This window comes from Lagenorhynchus albirostris, chromosome 19 (assembly GCF_949774975.1).
Source record: "Lagenorhynchus albirostris chromosome 19, mLagAlb1.1, whole genome shotgun sequence".
NCBI lineage: Eukaryota > Metazoa > Chordata > Mammalia > Artiodactyla > Delphinidae > Lagenorhynchus > Lagenorhynchus albirostris.
In genome coordinates this window covers 23,688,135-23,705,356 of record NC_083113.1, presented here as the reverse complement: position 1 = coordinate 23,705,356, position 17,222 = coordinate 23,688,135, and positions in this window count along the sequence as shown.

Sequence of the window (17,222 nt, the reverse complement as noted above, 5' to 3'; positions counted from 1 at the left end):
TTTCCTTCTGTCTTTTTTCCTTCTTTCCCTCCTTCCTTCCTTCCTCCCTCCCTCCTTTCTTTCCTTCTTTCCTTCTTTGCTTCTTTCTTTCTTCCTTCCTTCCTTCCCTCCTTTCCTTCTTTCTTTCCTCATACTTCTACTAATTCCCTCTACTTTTTCTCCCTTTTATTCTGAGCCGTGTGGATGAAAGGCTCTTGGTGCTCCATCCAGGAGTCAGGGCTCTGCCTCTGAGGTACGAGAGCCAACTTCAGAACACTGGTCCACAAGAGACCTCCCAGCTCCACATAATATCAAACGGCGAAAATCTCCCAGAGACCTCCATCTTAACACCAGCACCCAGCTTCACTCAACGACCAGCAAGGCACAGTGCTGGACAACCTATGCCAAACAACTAGCAAAACAGGAACACAACCCCACCCATTAGCAGAGAGGCTGCCTAAAATCATAATAAGGCCACAGACACCCCAAAACACACCACCAGGCGTGAACCTGCCCACTAGAGAGACAAGATCCAGCCTCATCCACCATAACACAGGCACTAGTCCCCTCCACCAGGAAGCCTACACAACCCACTGAACCAACCTTAGCCACTGGAGACAGACATCAAAAACAGTGGGAACTACGAACCTGCAGTCTGCAAAAAGGAGGCCCCAAACACAGTAAGAGAAGCAAAATGAGAAGACAGAAAAACACACAGCAGATAAAGGAGCAAGATAAAAATGCACCAGACCTAACAAATGAAGAGGAACTAGCCAGTCTACCTAAAAAAGAATTCAGAATAATGATAGTAAGGATGATCCAAAATCTTGGAAATAGAATGGACAAAATGCAAGAAACAGTTAATAAGGACCTAGAAGAAATAAAGATGAAACAAGCAATGATGAATAACACAATAAATGAAATTAAAAGTACTCTAGATGGGATCAATAGCAGAATAACTGAGGCAGAAGAACGGATAAGTGACCTGGAAGATAAAATAGTGGAAATAACTACTGCAGAGCAGAATAAAGAAAAAAGAATGAAAAGAACTGAGGACAGTCTCGGAGATATCTGGGACAACATTAAATGCACCAACATTCGAATTATAGGGGTTCCAGAAGAAGAAGAGAAAAAGAAAGGGACTGAGAAAATATTTGAAGAGATTATAGTTGAAAACTTCCCTAATATGGGAAAGGAAATAGTTAATCAAGTCCAGGAAGCACAGAGAGTCCCATACAGGATAAATACAAGGAGAAATACGCCAAGACACATATTAATCAAACTGTCAAAAATTAAATACAAAGAAAGCATATTAAAAGCAGCAAGGGAAAAACAACAAATAACACACAAGGGAATCCCCATAAGGTTAACAGTTGATCTCTCAGCAGAAACCCTACAAGCCAGAAGGGAGTGGCAGGACATACTGAAAGTGATGAAGGAGAAAAACCTGCAGCCAAGACTACTCTACCCAGCAAGGATCTCATTCAGATTTGATGGAGAAATTAAAACCTTTACAGACAAGCAAAAGCTGAGAGAGTTCAGCACCACCAAACCAGCTTTACAACAAATGCTAAAGGATCTTCTCTAGGCAAGAAACACAAGAGAAGGAAAAGACCTATAATAACGAACCCAAAACAATTAAGAAAATGGGAATAGGAACATACATATCAATAATTACCTTAAATGTAAATGGACTAAATGCTCCCACCAAAAGACACAGATTAGCTGAATGGATACAAAAACAAGACCCTTATATATGCTGTCTACAAGAGACCCACTTCAGACCTAGAGACACATACAGACTGAAAGTGAGGGGATGGAAAAAGATATTCCATGCAAATGGAAACCAAAATAAAGCTGGAGTAGCAATTCTCATATCAGACAAAATAGACTTTAAAATAAGGACTATTAAAAGAGACAAAGAAGGACACTACATAATGATCAAGGGATCGATCCAAGAAGAAGATATAACAATTGTAAATATTTATGCACCCAACATAGGAGCACCTCAATACATAAGGCAAATACTAACAGCCATAAAAGGGGAAATCGACAGTAACACATTCATAGTAGGGGACCTAAACACCCCACTTTCACCCATGGACAGATCATCCAAAATGAAAATAAATAAGGAAACACAAGCTTTAAATGATACATTAAACAAGATGGACTTAATTGATATTTATAGGACACTCCATCCAAAAACAACAGAATACACATTTTTCTCAAGTGCTCATGGAACATTCTCCAGGATAGATCATATCTTGGGTCACAAATCAAGCCTTGGTAAATTTAAGAAAATTGAAATTGTATCAAGTATCTTTTCTGACCACAACACCATGAGACTAGATATCAATTACAGGAAAAGATCTGTAAAAAATACAAACACATGGAGGCTAAACAATACACTACTTAATAACGAAGTGATCACTGAAGAAATCAAAGAGGAAATCAAAAAATACATAGAAACAATGACAATGGAGACACAACGACCCAAAACCTATGGGATGCAGCAAAAGCAGTTCTAAGGGGGAAGTTTATGGCAATACAAGCCCACCTTAAGAAGCAGGAAACATCTCGAATAAACAACCTACCCTTGCACCTCAAGTAATTAGAGAAAGAAGAACAAAAAAACCCCAAAGCTAGCAGAAGGAAAGAAATCATAAAAATCAGATCAGAAATAAATGAAAAAGAAATGAAGGAAACAATAGCAAAGATCAATAAAACTAAAAGCTGGTTCTTTGAGAAGATAAACAAAATAGATAAACCACTAGCCAGACTCATCAAGAAAAAAACGGAGAAGACTCAAATCAATAGAATTAGAAATGAAAAAGGAGAGTAACAACTGACACTGCAGAAATAAAAGAGATCGTGAGAGATTACAACAAGCAACTCTATGCCAATAAAATGGACAATCTGGAAGAAATGGACAAATTCTTAGAAATGCACAACGTGCCAAGACTGAATCAGGAAGAACTAGAAAATATGAACAGACCAATCACAAGCACTGAAATTGAAACTGTGATTAAAAATCTTCCAACAAACAAAAGCCCAGGACCCGATGGCTTCACAGGCGAATTCTATCAAACATTTAGAGAAGAGCTAACACCCATCCTTCTCAAACTCTTCCAAAATATAGCAGAGAGAGGAACACTCCCAAACTCCTTCTACGAGGCCACCATCACCTTGATACCAAAACCAGACAAGGATGTCACAAAGAAAGAAAACTACAGGCCAATATCACTGATGAACATAGATGCAAAAATCCTCAACAAAATACTAGCAAACAGAATCCAACAGCACATTAAAAGGATCACACACCATGATCAAGTGGGGTTTATTCCAGGAATGCAAGGATTCTTGAATACATGCAAATCTATCAATGTGACAAACCATATTAACAAATTGAAGGAGAAAAACCATATGATCATCTCAATAGATGCAGAGAAAGCTTTTGACAAAATTCAACACCCATTTATGATAAAAACCCTACAGAAAGTAGGCAGAGAGGGAACTTTCCTCAACATAATAAAGGCCATATATGACAAGCCCACAGCAAACATCATCCTCAATGGTGAAAAACTGAAAGCATTTCCACTAAGATCAGGAACAAGACAAGGTTGCCCACTCTCACCACTCTTATTCAACATAGTTTTGGAAGTTTTAGCCACAGCAATCAGAGAAGAAAAGGGAATAAAAGGAATCCAAATCAGAAAAGAAGAAGTAAAGCTGTCACTGTTTGCAGATGACATGATGCTATACATAGAGAATCCTAAAGATGCTACCAGAAAACTGCTAGAGCTAATCAATGAATTTGGTAAAGTAGCAGGATACAAAATTAATGCACAGAAATCTCTGGCATTCCTATATACTAATGATGAAAAATCTGAAAGTGAAATCAAGAAAACACTCCCATTTACCATTGCAACAAAAAGAATAAAATATCTAGGAATAAACCTACCTAAGGAGACAAAAGATCTGTATGCAGAAAATTATAAGACACTGATGAAAGAAATTAAGGATGATACAAATAGATGGAGAGATATACCATGTTCTTGGATTGGAAGAATCAACATTGTGAAAATGACTCTACTACCCAAAGCAATCTATAGATTCAATGCAATCCCTATCAAACTACCACTGGCATTTTTCACAGAACTAGAACAAAAAATTTTGCAATTTGTATGGAAACACAAAAGACCCCGAATAGCCAAAGCAATCTTGAGAACAAAAAACAGACTGGAGGAATCAGGCTCCCTGACTTCAGACTATACTACAAAGCTACAGTTATCAAGAGGGTATGGTACTGGCACAGAAACAGAAAGATAGATCAATGAAACAGGATAGAAAGCCCAGAGATAAACCCACGCACATATGGACACCTTATCTTTGATAAAGGTGGCAGGAATGTACAGTGGAGAAAGGACAGCCTCTTCAATAAGTGGTGCTGGGAAAACTGGACAGGTACATGTAAAAGTATGAGATTAGATCACTCCCTAACACCATACACAAAAATAAGCTCAAGATGGATTAAAGACCTAAATGTAAGGCCAGAAACTATCAAACTCTTAGAGGAAAACATAGGCAGAACACTCTATGACATAAATCACAGCAAGATCCTTTCTGACCCACCTCTTAGAGTAATGGAAATAAAAACAAAAATAAACAAATGAGACCTAATGAAACTTCAAAGCTTTTGCACAGCAAAGGAAACCATAAACAAGACCAAAAGACAGTCCTCAGAATGGGAGAAAATATTTGCAAATGAAGCAACCGACAAAGGATTAATCTCCAAAATTTACAAGCAGCTCATGTAGCTCAATAACAAAAAAGCAAACAACCCAATCCAAAAATGGGCAGAAGACCTAAATAGACATTTCTCCAAAGAAGATATACAGACTGCCAACAAACACATGAAAGAATGCTCAACATCATTAATCATTAGAGAAATGCAAATCAAAACTACAATGAGATATCATCTCACACCAGTCAGAATGTCCATCATCAAAAAGTCTAGAAACAATAAATGCTGGAGAGGGTGTGGAGAAAAGGGAACACTCTTGCACTGCTGGTGGGAATGTGAATTGGTTCAGCCAATATGGAGAACAGTATGGAGGTTCCTTAAAAAACTACAAATAGAACTACCATATGACCCAGCAATCCCACTACTGGGCATATACCCTGAGAAAACCGAAATTCAAAAAGAGTCATGTACCAAAATGTTCATCGCAGCTCTATTTACAATAGCCCGGAGATGGAAACAACCTAAGTGCCCATCATCGGATGAATGGATAAAGAAGATGTGGCACATATATACAATGGAATATTACTCAGCCATAAAAAGAAATGAAATTGAGCTATTTGTAATGAGGTGGATAGACCTAGAGTCTGTCATACACAGTGAAGTAAGTCAGAAAGAAAAAGACAAATACAGTATGCTAACACATATATATGGAATTTAAGAAAAAAAATGTCATGAAGAACCTAGGGGTAAGGCAGGAATAAAGACGCAGACCTCCTAGAGAACGGACTTGAGGTTATGGGGAGGGGGAAGGGTGAGCTGTGACGGGGCAAGAGAGAGTCATGGACATATACACACCACCAAATGTAGTAAGGTAGATAGCTAGTGGGAAGCAGCCGCATGGCACAGGGATATTGGCTCGGTGCTTTGTGACAGCCTGGAGGGGTGGGATAGGGAGGGTGGGAGGGAGGGAGACGCAAGAGGGAAGAGATAAGGGAACATATGTATATGTATAACTGATTCACTTTGTTATAAAGCAGAAACTAACACACCATTGTAAAGTAATTATACCCCAATAAAGATGTTAAAAAAAAATTAAAATTAGAACTACCATATGAAAAAAAAATTAATAAACAGAAACCTCAATTAAATAGAATCCAGAAGGGGGAGCTCTCATGCCCCGGATGACAGCCACGCCCAAAGGGAAGAGGAAAAACTCCTTTCTTTCCTGTCAAGGACTCAGTCAATGAAAAGCCATGGACTCTCTGTTTACTGTAGCCTTCCCAACCTCCTCTTCCTTCAGTAAGTATTCGTCCCTTGCCTGGGGACCTGCACGTGGCTCACCGAGGTTGCAAACCCCAAAATGCAATTCTCGGCTGATACAAAATAAACCCATCTTTGCTGGAGAAAAAAAAAAAAAACAAAAAAAAAAACTACAAATAGAACTACCATATGACCCAGCAATCCCACTACTGGGCATATACCCTGAGAAAACCAAAATTCAAAAAAAGTCATGTACCAAAATGTTCATTGCAGCTCTATTTACAATAGCCTGGAGATGGAAATAACCTAAGTGCCCATCATCGGATGAATGGATAAAGAAGATGTAGCACATATATACAATGGAATATTACTCAGCCATAAAAAGAAACGAAATTGAGCTATTTGTAATGAGGTGGATAGACCTAGAGTCTGTCATACAGAGTGAAGTAAGTCAGAAAGAAAAAGACAAATACCGTATGCTAACACATATATATGGAATTTAAGAAAAAAAAATGTCATGAAGAACATAGGGATAAGGCAGGAATAAAGATGCAGACCTCCTAGAGAACGGACTTGAGGTTATGGGGAGGGGGAAGGGTGAGCTGTGACAGGGCGAGAGAGAGTCATGGACATATACAGACTAACAAACGTAGTAAGGTAGATAGCTAGTGGGAAGCAGCCGCATGGCACAGGGATATTGGCTCGGTGCTTTGTGACAGCCTGGAGGGGTGGGATAGGGAGGGTGGGAGGGAGGGAGACGCAAGAGGGAAGACATATGGGAACATATGTTTATGTATGACTGATTCACTTTGTTATAAAGCAGAAACTAACACACCATTGTAAAGCAATTATACCCCAATAAAGATGTTAAAAAACAAAACAAAACAAACAAATAAAAAAAAACCAGTGCTAGTTTTTGAATTTAAGTGTTGGACAGTGGGAAGGGATATTTGGAGTAGGCCACACAAGGTGGAGGTATTTCCTATGTGCTCTGTATATTTCCCAGATTCATTGCATTTGGGGGTCCCACGGTATGATTAGTTCTGACCAATGGGCTATAAGCAGAAATACCAAAGTATTTAAGAACTGATCCACAGCCCCCAGTTCTCTACTTCCCTGAGAGGTGACCTGGAAGCCAACTTTTGAAATGGTGGTGTCACAGGTGTGAAGGTGCTGGCTCACTGAGTCACTGCACATGAAACCTTATTCAGACCCCTGTGATCCTGTCCTTTGAAATAAAGGCTTTTGCTTTAGTCTCCCAGGCTTCCCTTGAATCTCAAAAGGCTGACCCAAGACTTAACAATTAGGAATGTGAAGATGTAGAAACAAAGAATAGCTGTTGAGCCAGGAAACTGGTAACAGTTTAGACTATAAATCCACCACATACTCCCAGCTCTCTGAAAGATACAGATAAAGGCCTGACATACATTCCTAAGTTGTTTTTATAGGAAGCAAACCCCCACCAGATGAAAACTGCTGACAGCAAGAACACAGACCCTAGATTGGTTGAAACCAGAAGGCTGATGATGCTTGAAATTTCACCTTGATGTCAACCAATCCAAGAATTTTTCACAAGCTGATCATTCACCCTGCATCCCCCTCCCTCACACTGCCTTTAAAACCCCCTCCCTGAAATTCATCAGGGAGTTCTGGTCTTTTGAGCGTGAGCTGCCCATTCTCCTTGCTTGGTGTCCTGCAATAAAGGCTGTACTTTCCTTCACCAGAACCCAGTGTCAATAGATTGGCTTTATTGCATGTGGGCAAATGGACCCAAGTTTGGTTCTGTAACACATGTAGGGCAGCTATGCTGCAGGTCTGATGAGTATCTTAATGAACATTAGTCAGAAATCAACTTTTGGATTTTTAGGCCACTGAAATTTCAGGGTTAATTTGTTACTGTGGAATACTCTGACTGATAATGTCATCACAGGGTTGTTGAGAGGAGCTGATGGAGCCCAAAGTCTTCTTTGCACAGTGCTTTGTAGTTTTCTACCATAAAGAAAGAATTGCTCTCACTGAAGGATTGCCAAACCTGCACTGTCAGGCAAAATATCCACTAAATGACCCCTGTGGAGAGTCCAGATGGCTAATTCAAGGAGAAGAAGCCCATCCTGTGTTTCTTTTAGTGTCAGAGTTTCATGCTGCCACCTGCCTCAAGTAGGTAGCCTATTCTTTTTTTTTTTTTTTGCAGTACACGGGCCTCTCACTGTCCTGGCCTCTCCCATTGTGGAGCACAGGCTCTGGATGCGCAGGCTCAGCGGCCATGGCCCCCGGCCCAGCCGCTCCGTGGCATGTAGGATCTTCCCAGACCGGGGCACGAACCCGTGTCCCCTGCATCGGCAGGCAGACTCTCAACCACTGCGCCACCAGGGAAGCCCGTGTAGCCTATTCTTTTTGCTGAGGGTTCCTCTGCAGCCCTGTGGTGAGGATCACTTTTGGCACTGGAGACCACCTTTTAGGATTTGAAGCAAGAGGCCCTGGTCTCTTGGTCACTGCCCTCCTGCCCCCCCCCACGCTCACCCCCACCAACTGCCTGCAAGACTATCACAGTTTCAGAGGCTAGAGAACCATGATGAGACTCCAGGGCACTGGGATGACTGCCCACCTTGGAGAGGCCACTTGTGCACATGTTCTTACCAAAGGCCTTTTCTACCACATTCATCCCCAGAATCAACCTTTTTTTTCCATGTCTAAACAATTTTGTTTAATACACTCACCAGTGAGGAACAGAGAAGCTGGTTGATTTCACTCCCACAGAGCAGAAGATAATATATCTGCCTTCTCTTTGAATTTAAATAGATTTGACCCAAGTCCTATGTGAATATATGTCCTTGTCAGCCTTCTTTGTAATTGAGAGGCTTCTAAGGGAGTCTGACTTCAGCCATTAGTAACTATGAGAAAAATTAAAGTTTAGATTTCATAAGTTATTTAAAAATTTTATACCAGACTTAGCTCATAATTTAATATACTGCTATTATTAATATAGATATAGAGCTTTCTAGAACCCAATGATTCCCTTTGGAAGTAAACTGGAGCTAAAACTGCAAGTTACATTTGTTTAAATTTTTTCTTCCTTGTTATTAATACCCAAAGTTATAGCCATTCAGTAAACAAAGTATGATGGTGAAGCATATGAACCCTGAGTCTGAATGACCTGGGTTCAAATCGAGTCTCCTCCATTTACTGTGTGATCTTGGCCACATTACTTAACCTCTCTGCATCTCCACTCTCAAACTGTAAAAGGGTACTAATAAGACAGTCTTCCTCAGAGAGATGTCGTGTAGACTTCATCTTTATTAATGTTCTCAGAACTGTGCCTTGAACATGGAAGCATCGGCAGCTGCTTTTATCGTTATTATTATGTTGGAAATATAGAAAAAAAAAGTATAGAATGGTTTATGGTTGGTTGTTATGGGAGAAATGAGGAAGTTAGAATGTCCCCACCCCCATTCAACTTTCATTACTACTTCACACTCTAATTGCAATATTAAAGGCAAAAACATGCAGAAGTTCCCCTGCTCTGTGGGTGTCTGTGTTGTGTATGTGTGTGCCCATGTGTGAATGCACACACACACAAATGGGTGCTCTGCAGAGCCTGGCAGCGGCAGGGGAGGTGCGCGTATCTTCAGTAAGTCTGAAGGCTGCTGCGGGTGTAAAGAGCAGTGATCGACTGTCTGCTCAGTAGCCCCTGGGCTGAAGCGGGGACGGCAAATAAGATATGGTTATCTCCCCCGTATTTAGACAAGGTGGTTGGGGTAGATGGTGGAACAGTAGGCACGTCAGTAACTGTAACAGGGGGAAAGGCCTCCTGCTAGTGTCAGAAAGTGTGGGGATCGGGGAACAAGAATGGGGATCCTTCTTTGTCAGCTGCGTGAGCCTTGTCACTCTGGGGAGGCAGGTAAGCTGAGATCTACACTTGTAAAGAAGCTTCTCAAATCTTATTTCTAGTCCTTTTGGGCTGTAAGGATCGTGTGTTCATTGTCAGGGTTGGGGGCTCTGCCTGGACCTGCTCTGGGAGCATGGCAAGGCAGGGGTGTTTCTCCAGAGCCGGCAACCTCACCCTGTATTGCAGTGTTGGAATGCAATTTGCAGAGCTTGGAGGCAAAGTCCAGTGTAACCTCGGGTACACTTGGAGCGGCAGGAAATGGTGAAAATCAGCTTGGGGAATCTTGCTTGCTGTATTGCGGCGGGAGCAGGACAGGTATGCCTTTTCTTGTGTGCTAAACTTTGTTACTCCACAGGCATAAATGGTGTGGTGTGGACGGATCTTCAGCCTAGCATCTGTCATCTGGGAGGGAAACACTGTCAGGCACATTATTAATCACATGGGGATTAGCTGAATGGAGGGATAAACCAGGCATGGCATTTTCCAGTGCTGCTCAGACAGTGGGGGAGAACTTTTTCAGTTGTGCAGAGGTGCTGCTGCCAGAAGCTTCAGATGTAGCTGTTAGAAAACTACTGACCCAATACAAGATCTATTTATCTATTTTAAAAGAGCCTAGACAATAAACTCTCACATTTGTGAAGGATGCTACATTTTTGAAAGGACTTTTAGTGTCTTACATGATTCTCACACAAACTTATGAGGCCTCCAAGCAGGTATTACTGCCCAATTCTGTGGATGTGAAGAGATTTGTGTGGAGTACTGGATTAAACTGTGCAACCACTGTGAGTCACTTATTGCTATGTGCCTCGGTTTCCATGTCTGTAACGGGCAGGATAATTCTTTGTTGAGGTACCGTCCTGTGCACTGTAAGATGTTTAGCAGCATCTCTGGCCTCTACCCACTAGATGCTTAGTAGCAACCCCTTCCCCAGTAGTGACAACCAAAAATGTCTCCAGGCATTGCCAGGCTGCCCCCTGGGGAGTAACCTCTGGTCTAGATAATACCATACTAATTCACTAGCTGATCTGGATTTTAATTTTTCTGCATATCTGCCACTGGGAGTTACAGGGGACAGACAATTTGCTCTGTCAAAGATTACCAAGCAGTCAATTTTACTGAGCATTTTTATAATGATAGCTGACATTTGTTGAGTACCTATCATGTCCTTGGCACCTGCTGGGCATGTCTTATATGGATGTGGGTATTAGGTTTTTTTTTCTTTCTTAATCTTCATTTTAAAGATAGGGAAGCAGAGGCTCAGAGATGATATGCAGTTTTATTGATGTAAACTGGGATTTGAATATGGATTTCTGATTCTATAAACCCTCACTCTTTAATTTTGGCGTGGTTAAGGGTGGGGTAGGAGCCAAACTGCCTGGGTTCAAATCCTGGCAGATGAGCTCTGTAACCTTAGGTGGGCTATTTAGTTTCTGGCCAAGCCTGTGAAGTCACTATTACTATTAGCTTGATTTTACTTATGAGGAAATTGAGGCATCAAGAGATTAAGTGACTTAATGTTTGTAAAGTGCTTAGAGTGAGTGCTATAGTGACTGAGTGCTATATAAGTGTCTATTAAAAAATAAAACAAACCACTGAGCTGATCTCCCTGTGCTATGCAGCCGCTTCCACCTAGAGGGGTGGGAATGGGAGGGTGGGAGGGAGGGAGACGCAAGAGGGAAGAGATATGGGAACATATGTATATGTATAACTGATTCACTTTGTTATAAAGCAGAAACTAATACACCATTGTAAAGCAATTATACTCCAATAAAGATGTTAAAAAAAATAAAACAAAAATAAAACAAAGAGGTGGATGGACCTAGAGTCTGTCATACAGAGTGAAGTAAGTCAGAAGGAGAAAAGCAAACACTGTGTGCTAACACATGTACATGGAATCTAAAAAAAAAAAAGATTCTGAAGAACCTAGGGGCAGGACAGGAGTAAAGACGCAGACGTAGAGAATGGACTTGAGGACACGGAAAGGGGGAAGGGTAAGCTGGGATGAAGTGAGAGAGTGGCATGGACATACATACACTACCAAATGTAAAATAGATAGCTGGTGAGAAGCAGCCGCATCGCACAGAGAGATCAGCTCGGTGCTTTGTGACCACCTAGAGGGGTGGGATAGGGAGGGTGAGAGGGAGATGCAAGAGGGAGGGGATATGGGGATATATGTATACATATAGCTGATTCACTTTGTTGTACAGCAGAAACTAACACAACACTGTAAAGCATTTATACTCCAATAGAGATGTAAAACAAAAACAAAAACACAATATTGGTTGAAAAAAATAAACTGCACAAATTAAAAAAAAAATACAACGAAGAATCTCTCTATGCCTGGTTCTGTTAGTAGAACTCTGGTAGAGTCACAGAGAAAATAAAAGGCCTGGTTTCTGGCTACTTGGAGCGTGTAGAGTGGCTGGCAGGAGGCCCTGTGAACATGGTCCTGCAGAAGATGGGTGCTCCCGCCAGATCCCGCCTTGTGCATTTGACCACTCTTTAGCATCTGATTTCTTCTACTTCTAATGGCCACACCCATGCCTTTCTGCAGTGACCCACTTTTGGGCTTTGCTCACAGGTACAGAGTGCTGGGAGTGACATTGCTGGGAGTTCACATCCCCTCACCCAGGCCTAGAGCAATGCCACTTACCTTGGGATATGAAAGTTCAGATGCTTTCATGCAAGTCAGGATAAACGCTAAGATGTAAGTCATACTCCAGAATCAGACCACAGGATCAGGCTGAGTGGGTCTTGTCCTGAAATCATGCTCTTTCTTGGTTTCTCCCTGATCTCTGTCCTTCTTCCCCCACTCTCTTCCTGGTTCTCCTGGGAGCATTTCCCACAAATTCATGGCACAGATGTCTTGCTTTAGGGGAGTCCACCCTTAGACAGGCCCCAGGGTTAGGGTGGCCCATGAGCAGAGGGACTACTTCTCAACTCTCTTTGGTTCACACACATCATTTATTTGTTATGGCTGCCCTCTAGGCAAATGTTTGATAAACAGGCTCCAACCTGAAGACAAGAGAGTTCGAACTGTGGAGTGTGGATCCTGAGTGCATGGACGTCTAGAGGGAGGCCATTCTGGACCTGGTTGGTCGGGGAAGAAGAACAGGAGATCAGAGGGGCTGGGGCTGGCGGGGAGGGTGGCACCAGGTGGAAGCCACTGAAATGATCTCCTTCCTGTTGAGCTAAGGAGCCTCTGGGGATGTGTGATCTGGTGATGTAGAAATCCGAAATGTGTGCACCTGATTTTAGTCCTCTCTTGGCGTTTGCTTAAAACAAATTGAGCCTGAAGTAACACCTCACAGTGCTCTCTCAGAAAGGAGTGCCCATGGGGGCCGGGCCCTCGGGTTCCACTCGGGACCCTGGTACCATCCTCCGCCCTCAGCACAGCCCTTTCTGCCATGGTGCCTCCTGAGGAGTGGGAGTGAGTAATGTGGCGAGGCTGTGGAGATTTGGGGCTTCAGTTCCGTGCAAGCTTGCTATTTGCTGTGGTGTGTCCTTTGGAAATATAAAAATCCTTTCCTCACGTTGACAGTTACCCCCAGGGCATCTGCTCTGTGTTAGACTCAAACCCACAGCTGGGCTGGGGGAGCATCTTGAGGGTGTGTGGAGGCTGCCCCAGAGTTCACGCTGGGACTGAGAGACCAGGTCTCCTGACTCTCAAACCACGGCTGTTATCATTACAGCTATATTTATTTATTTGCTTAAATTCCTAACGTTAGACTTCCTTAAGCTATGGCACCAAGGATGCTAAGCTCATTTTTCTCTTTTCTTTCCCTCTTCAAATATCTACTCTGTGCCAGGTCCTGGGTTACATGGATGTGTAAGCTTACAAGAGTTGCATAAGGGCAACACCCCTAGGGGCTACATAAGTGCTCAGGACTTCCCTGTGAATGTGGTCGTGGATACACAGGGAGGTGGGAGTCATAGGCGGCCTCTGGAAAATGCTGTGGAGCCAGGCTTTCAACCAGTGGTGATGGTGATACAATAGTGGCTTATGGAGCAACCCCACTTGAGCTTGGCTTGGTTTGGGTCACACATTGTTTGGAACATTTTGAATTAGCTGCCAACTTTTATAATTTGGGGGTTTCACATTGCATCCAGGTTCCCAGTGTGTCTTGGAAAAAAAGTTGGTAATACTAGGCCTGTACTCCACTCTGGGTCTGAGTAGAAGTTGCTTCCTCTAAGTCAGAGCACACCCATGCCAGTTTACTCCAGTCCCCACCACTCCCTGTGACCTTACACCTGACCTTTGTCACCCTTTCTGTCCAGTCTGGAGATTGTGGGCAGTACAGCATCAGGACCAAGAGCATGGGCTTGGTAGCCAGGTTGCCTATTCAAGACCCTGCCTTTCCACGTCCCTGCCATGTGGCCTTGGGCTAGTTACTTTATCTTTCTGTGCTGTAGGTTTCTTATGTGAAAAATGAGGCTAAGAGTAGAGCCCACCATAGGTTGTTGAGGTAATACATGAGTTATTATTTACAAACAGCTTAGAACTGATCCTGGCACACTGTCCATACTCAGTAATACTACCTCTCCCCCTTATCAGTTCTCTACCCATCTGAAGACTGTGGCTGCTACAGGAAACCACTCTATCGTGGTCTCCTTGGGACTTTTGTAGGATCTGGAAGTAATGACTGAGCTTGTTTGAGCTACATCCTGAGCCCCTAGGGAAAAAAGAGAACCTCTCTGAGTTTAAATCCCTTTTGGGGAACTGAGGTGTAATGGCATAATATGGATTTGTGTCTGGATGCCAAAGGGGACTTGAAAGCATGGGACTGACATGTAGAAGCTCAGGAAATAACCATAGTGAAGAATCAGGTTAAAAAGAAAGTTTCTACTGACTTGCTCTCAGAAGGATCAAATAAAATACTGCTTCTGGAAATGAACAAATCCATTTCCTTACAAAGCTGTCATCTCTTCTGGTCCTGGAAGGAAAAAGGAAGATAAGAAACAGCAGTGAAGACTGACAGTTTGTTCGTTGCTATTCTGGCGGCATCCCCTCCTTATGCATTCCCATCCATCTCATCCCACCCTACTCAGTATATTTTCACCAGGCAGTGATGGAAAAATATCTGTGTACTCCAATTTTATTGTAGTCAGGCAGCATTTACGGGTTTGACATTCAACTGACCATGGCAGGAAGTCTAGAAGCAATTATAACCGACACCTGCTCTATCTGTGCTCTGGGCAGCCAGTGACTGATTCCAGGCCTCCCGGACTTGAGTGTGTTTCCTATCAGCTCAGAATGATAGCAGTGACACCTTGCTTCCTCGCTATCTGAAAGAACTCATGGCACTTTCCTCTGAAAACCTTCAAATTATTGGCATTTCTTTTAGTGAAGATATCAAATTAGTGACTGGAATGGAAAATGTAGAAGATGGTTATTGTTGACATTAAAGGAAAAGTTTAAACCACTTCCACCAACCATGGCTCATAACTGGAAAGTATTTGAGTAGAGAAAACTATCTATCTAAAAGTGAACAGAATCTGAATTTAGACAGACAATATTTGGCCATGAATGTGCTAAGACTGAGGCTGGAGAAAGGACACAGTTTCTGTAGCAGTGATTTCCACCCATGATGGGTCTGCTATTGTGCAAAATGATTTTTGATTCTGGGCAAATCTCTACTTCCACTTGCTCTAATGCTTTGCCAGAGAGCTGAGGGATTCTGGGATGGTGGGGGAACCTGGGAGCTGGGCTGACCTCAGGAAATCATGTGTAAAGGGCTTTTTCTCACCTGGGGGCAGGCCAGGTTCACAGCTGTTCTGTGTAATAACGACTGGGCTTTTGCTTCTGAGCCTTGGCAATCCTGAGTCCTGAAAGAAAATGAAGGTAAGAAACATGTCAAGGAGCTCAGGGCACTTGGCTGCCGCCCTGCATAGCTTCGTGTTATTTGGCCTAAGTTTACACTCTTTCTGTTTTACGTGGAGCCAAAAAGAGCTATACAGAAGGCCAGATGGGCCACGGGCACCTACGTAGACAGCTCAGGGCTAGGCAAGGCAGGGGAGAGTGGAGGGGAGGGGAGGGTAGCAGTCCAGAGGCTCCTGGCTGGGAGATTAAATACATGTGTTTTGGAAGCAGCTCTGCTGAGTGGTGGAGTAGTTAGGGTCAGGACTGGGGGCCACCACCGTGGTTTCCCTTTGGCCAGAGAACAAATGGCTTCTGGGCCCAGAATTTAAGTTACACGTGCCCCTGAATCTCAAAATAAGAGTTGGGCTGAAAGTACTTAAGAACAAGGAAGAAACTTGGTCTGTGAATTCACTCTCTGCTTCAGACATTTCAAAGGGCTTCATGCTTGCACATTTCAAAACTCAAAGCACAGCAGGGAAAGCTAAAGATGCTGTCTTCCTCCTTGTCCCTCTTATCTGGCTTTCATGGATTTCCAAGGGGCCCCCCTGAGCTGATGCCATTTAAGTCAAGTCCCTAGTTCTGAGGGACTTGCTGTGCTTCTTTCTTTTGTAGGAAGGCTGGATTTCTTATCTGGTGACAAAACGCAAAATGTTGAGGTCCATGAACCTGCATCCTTTTCCCATGACCTTTTGTGCCCTTCCCTCTAGATTCACCACTCACCTGTAAGCGCTGAACTACTTATGTCCTGAGATTATTTTCCTCCGTAGCAAGAAACATATGAATATTTTGTTAGAACCTTTCTGTGTTCTGGGTTCCTATTTGCTTTTTTTTTTTCCAACCTCAGCCTTCCTACTTGCCATGGTTTGCAAACTCCAATGCCAATAGGCCCAGGCAGGTAACATCAATGAGTACGGTAGCTGTAAGTGGTAATAGGGAGTGGTGGGGACTGTGGCCACCACGTGCTGACTAAATGGGATAACTCCATCTCATTGTTGCCACCTGAGAATAATGGGCCTGGTCTTGCAAGGAGTCCATATTTTTATGCAAAACCTCCTAATTACATATAAAATGAATTCAACAATGTGATAAACACTCAATGAACCAAAGTAAGCACGTTTGTCAGATGGTGAGTTTTTAATTTCTACTCTGGAAATTGGAACAATTGGAGGGTGTTTGAGGGAGGAGGGACATAATCCAAATGGCCATGGATGAGATGAAGAGGGGGCGACTGGTTATGAAATGGTCTCTAACCATTCTAGAAAGTAATGACAAAGAGGACCTGGACTTGAGAAATAGTTCTGAAATAGAATCCACACTGATCAGAAAATTATTGGGTTTGGGGAAGGGCAAAGAGGGATAGGTTGAGATTGGCCCTGATGTACAGTTCTGTCTTGACCTTTGACTTATGAATGTTTTCAGTGCCTTGACCCTTGGTCCACAATCAGTCCTGCTAACACCCTTTTATGCTGCCTAGTTCTCATACCCTGGCCTAG